The sequence below is a fragment of the Staurois parvus genome, unplaced genomic scaffold (genome assembly GCF_062004578.1).
Source record: "Staurois parvus isolate SC_StPar_1 unplaced genomic scaffold, SC_StPar_1.0 ptg002749l, whole genome shotgun sequence".
NCBI lineage: Eukaryota > Metazoa > Chordata > Amphibia > Anura > Ranidae > Staurois > Staurois parvus.
This window is the reverse complement of record NW_028320545.1, coordinates 392,501-397,518: the sequence shown is the minus strand read 5'-3', so window position 1 is coordinate 397,518 and position 5,018 is coordinate 392,501. Positions and strand designations below refer to the sequence as shown.

The 5,018-nt window shown below is 50.2% G+C and overlaps 1 protein-coding gene across 1 annotated transcript in view; it reads left to right on the top strand.

The window, feature by feature from the left end:
* Positions 1-238: 238 nt before the first annotated feature.
* Positions 239-5,018, top strand: part of SEMA3F (semaphorin 3F) — a 152,534-nt gene continuing 147,754 nt past the window's right edge. The window contains exon 1 of the mRNA XM_089666516.1: positions 239-472. The gene's annotated coding sequence lies outside the window, so the exon portion shown is untranslated. The remainder of the gene's footprint in view (positions 473-5,018) is intronic.

Genomic DNA, 5,018 nt, shown 5'->3' with positions numbered 1-5,018 from the left:
AAAGAGAGGAGAGTGAGATTGAAGGGAGAGAGAAGAAGAATTAGAGAGAGGAGAAGAATATGAGGAGAGGAGAAGTACACATTGCACACACACCTGCCAGCCGTGTCTCCCCCTATAGAGAGATGTCGCTCTCCTATACCGTGGCAGCTCCCTGTCTGTGTAGAGCCAGGGTGAGGAGGGAGGGAGTCCTCTGGAGGAGGAGGCTGGTCTATGGAAATCTCTCAAGTTCCTCCTGACTTTGTCAGCCGGAGCTGCTCAGTTTCAGCGGAGGGTTATGAGCGGCGGTTGGCTGTGCTGTGTCCGGGCTGTGCGGGGGGTTTCCGGCGCTCTCACCTGGATTTCCGACCCTTTCTATGGAATTACCGGCCGGACGGGCCCGACACGACACGGTGCGGTGACATTGTGCTGCTGCTGGATATTAGCGCTGTGTGGACGGAGGATCGCGCAGCTGGACGTCTGGGGGTCGCGGTAGGTGAGTGCGATGTTCGGCTCCTACCTGGCACTCTGTACGGGGGGCTGCACACCTTCTGATGGCACTGAGGGGGGCTCTGTGTACCCTGCATACACACAGTCTACAGGGGTCTGTGTACCCCCATACAGTCTGGAGGGTTCTGTCCGCTGTCAGATCTCATATCCTCCCCATCCCGACAATTCACACATCTCTCCATGTCACCCTTCCTGGACACTGCCTGACATATCTCGCCTTACTTCTCTCTCCTCTCCTTTTTTCACCTCTCCTCTCTCCTTCTCTCCTCTCCTTTCCTCTCTCCTTCTCTCTCCTCTCCTCTCTCCTTCTCTCTCCTCTCCTCTCTCCTTTCCTCTCTCCTTCTCTCTCCTCTCCTCTCTCCTTCTCTCTCCTTTCCTCTCTCCTTCTCTCTCCTCTCCTTTCCTCTCTCCTTCTCTCTCCTCTCCTCTCCTCTCTCCTTCTCTCTCCCTCTCTCCTTCTCTCTCCTCTCTCCTTCTCTCTCCCTCTCTCCTTCTCTCTCCTCTCTCCTTCTCCTCTCCTTTCCTCTCTCCTTCTCTCTCTCCTTCTCTCTCCTCTCCTCTCTCCTTCTGTCTCCTCTCCTCTCCCCTCTCCTTCTCTCTCCTCTCCTTTCCTCTCTCCTTCCCTCTCTCCTTCCCTCTCCTCTCCTTTCCTCTCTCCTTCTCTTTCCTCTCCTCTTCTCTCTCCTTCTCTCCTCTCCATGTCACACTTGTTGTCACTTTGTATCCATTCAGTGTAGTAGAGTGATTTGTGTTCCTTCCTTCTCTCTCCATGTTCCCTCACCCTTCCATTATTGCTTTCTATTTTCTCTTCTATTTCCTCTGTTCTCGCTGCTCTTTCCTGGTGAAAGGAAAGAGAAATATATAGAAAGAAAGAGAAGGATCACCTTCCGGCATGTCCTCTGCCCAGAGAGGGGCTCAGAGTCTCTGGAAGATTGAAGTCTCTCTCTCTCCTTTTAATTTTTCTTTCTCCTCTTCTCTCTCCCCTCTCTCTTTATATCTGTCTCTCTTTCTACCCTCCCCCTTTCTCTTTCTTCCTCTGTTTCTTTTTCTTTCTTTCTTTCTTTCTTTCTTTCTTTCTTTCTTTCTTTCTTTCTTTCTTTCTTTCTTTCCTTCTTTCTTTCTTTCTTTCTTTCCTTCTTTCTTTCCTTCTTTCTTCTCCCTCCCCTCTTTCTCCCCCCGTTTCTCTTCTCCTTCCTTCTTTCTCTCTCTCCCTCGATTTCTTCCTGTGAATGCCTCTGAAGGACTGACACAAGAACTGATCTCGGACCAGTGTACACGATCGATCGTTGTGTCTGTGGTTGCAATGTGCAGGAAGCTTGTGTTTGATGGCAGTAAGTTTGTGTTGCAATCCAACTGGAATAATGTAAGAAAGAAGAAAACACAATGGATCAGAGAAGGGGGGGGGGGGGTGGGGGGGGTGTTTGTTGTGTTTTATTTATTGTTCTGCATTTGGGATTGTGAGTTTCTTTGTGGAATGTGATGTGATATTTGTCAGATAGCACCCCACCAGTCCAATTCAGGCAGACCATTACAAAAAGTGAAAAGCCCCCCTCACAAGTCTAGTGAATCAGAACCCCCCCCCCCCCCCGCAGTATAGCAGAAACTCCCCCCACCAGCCCAATGAAGCAGAAAATGATAAACTACAGTGAAGCAGAAAGGCCCCCCAATCCAATAAAGAAGAAATCCTCTCCAGGACACTTAAGCAGAAAGCATCCCTTCACAAGCTTCACCCCCCCCCCCCCCAGTACAGTGAAGCAGAAAGCCCCCCCCCCCCCAGTACAGTAAAGCAGAAAGTCCCCAGTACAGTGAAGCAGAAGCCCCTCAGTCTAGTATGCTGTGGCTCTGTTGTGTCATGTAAAGCAGAAAGCCCCCCACTACAGTAAAGCAGAAAGCCGTCCCCCAGTACAGTAATGAAAGCCCCCCAGTCCAGTGAAGCAGAAAGCCAATCAGTACAATGAAGCAGAAAGCCCCCCCAATACAGTACAGCAGAATGCCACCCAGTACAGTGAAGCAGAAAGCCCCCCCCAATACAGTGAAGCAGAAAACCCCCCAATACAGTGAAGCAGAAAGCCCCCAATACAGTGAAGCAGAAAGCCCCCCAATACAGTAAAGCAGAAAAGTCCCCTAGTCCAGTGAAGCAGAAAGCCTCCTAGTCCAATGAAGCAGAAAGCCCCCCAGTACAGTGAAGCAGAAAGCCTCCTAGTCCAATGAAGCAGAAAGACCCCCAATACGGTAAAGCAGAAAGCCCCCCAGTACAGTAAAGCAGAAAGACCCCCAATACGGTAAAGCAGAAAGTCCCCCAGTACAGTGAAGCAGAAAGCCCCCTAATACAGTAAAGCAGAAAGCCCCCCAGTACAGTGAAGCAGAAAGACCCCCAATACGGTAAAGCAGAAAGTCCCCCAGTACAGTGAAGCAGAAAGCCCCCTTATACAGTAAAGCAGAAAGTCCCCCAGTATAGTGAAGCAGAAAGCCCCCCCAGAACAATGAAGCAGAAAGACCCCCAGTACAGTAAAGCAGAAAGCCCCCCAGAACAGTAAAGCAGAAAGATCCCAGTAAAGTAAAGAAGAAAGCCCTGTAGTCCAGTGAAGCAGGAGCCCCCCCCCCCCAGTACAGTGAAGCAGAGAGCCTCCCAATACAGTACCTCAGAATGCCCCCAGTACAGTGAAGCAGAAAGACCCCCAGTACAGTAAAGAAGAAAGCCCTCTAGTCCAGTGAAACATGAGGCCCCCCAGTACAGTGAAGCAGAGAGCCCCCCAATACAGTACATCAGAAAGCCCCCCAGTCCGATGAATCAGAAATCCCCCCAGTACATTAAAGCAGAAAGTCTCCCAGTCCAGTGAATCAGCCCCCCAGTCCAGTGAATCAGCCCCCCAATACAGTACATCAGAAATCCCCCCAGTACAGTGAATCAAAAAGCCCCCCCAGTCCAGTGAAGCATAAAGCCCCCCAGTACATTAAAGCAGAAAGCCCCCCCCCAGTCCAGCACCCTGTGGCCGTGTCACGTTGCTCCTCCTGTGTCATCCTGTACATTGGACAGGAAAAGGCAGATTTGGGGAATTTCACCACCAAAAACACATTTACAACATTTTTGTACAAATTGGGCCACTTTGATGTGGCTGCCCCCCCCCCCCCCCCAGGGCGCATCCCCCCTCCCCACCCGCCAATCATTGTTCTCCTTAAGTCACATGTAAAAAAGGGGTCCTTGTTACCAAACAAACATCAGGTGAAGTCAGGTCCCCCGCCACCCTCGGGTCATAAAAGGCTTTTTTTTTCTTTTTTCTCCTTTCATTCGTGTCTCCTGCTGTGAAATAACCTGTTTGGCTGAGGGGGGGGGTGAAGGGTGAATGGGCGCAAGGGGCTGCACTGACAGGGCGCAGGGGGCTGCACTGACGGGCGCAGGGGGCTGCACTGATGGGGCGCAGGGGGTTGCACTGATGGGGCGCAGGGGGTTGCACTGATGGGGCGCAGGGGGCTGCACTGACGGGCGCAGGGGGCTGCACTGACAGGGCGCAGGGGGCTGCACTGACAGGGCGCAGGGGGCTGCACTGACAGGGCGCAGGGGGCTGCACTGACGGGGCGCAGGGGGCTGCACTGACGGGGCGCAGGGGGCTGCACTGACGGGCTCAGTGGGCCCCCACAAAGAAAGGGACAAGTGTGGACATTTCACCGCCAACAAAGGACAAGTTGAGGTCCTGAGGCTCAGGTGGCTCATTGTCAGGCGAGGGAAGACGGGGCTTGCGGTGGGCTACACTGCCCCCCAATGTGCGAGACGTCGCTCCAACGCATCCTGCTGCAGTTCAGGAAAATTAAGACTTCGCTCAATGACTCCATTTTTACTTTGTGTGGACAAACTCCGGCCGTTGTCAGCGTCTCACATCCTCACATTTGTGCTGAATAACGATCGTCTCTTTCCTGCGGAGCGCGTTTCTCTCCCTTATCCGGGGAACTACAAATCCCAGGAAGCCCCCCTCAGCTGCGCCGTCTTCTGTTTGGAGTGACAGGCTGCTGCCCGCGTCTCTCCCGTCACATTCTGCTGCATCTCAGATTTTTTTTTTTTTTTTTACTTAATGGAGGCCCTGAGGACTTCCCGAGCTCCAAACCTGTATTTATCCCATCATTTAACACCTTTCAATTTCTGCAGCTACCATGTAACAGCGCGCCCTTCCCCCCACTATAATATTTCTTGCAGAAGCGGAATGAGCGCGATGAATAAAATAGAAATATTTTGCTGGTACAATTATAAGCCTTTTTTTACTATAAAATGTTATAAGGCCGCGAGTCTCACCTATAAAAACCAGGAAATTCATATTAACTGTGCAGCTTGGTGTGCGGAATATTTAACCCTTTGTTCTTATATGTATTACATATAATATACATTATATATATATACATATTTATATTTTAATTTGCGTAATTAATTAATTAATTAAATAAATAAAATGACCATAAATTTTAAAAATGCATAAATAAATAGAATTAAAAAAAAATAAATAAAATTATATGAATAAAATATTGAATTTGGAGTAAATACA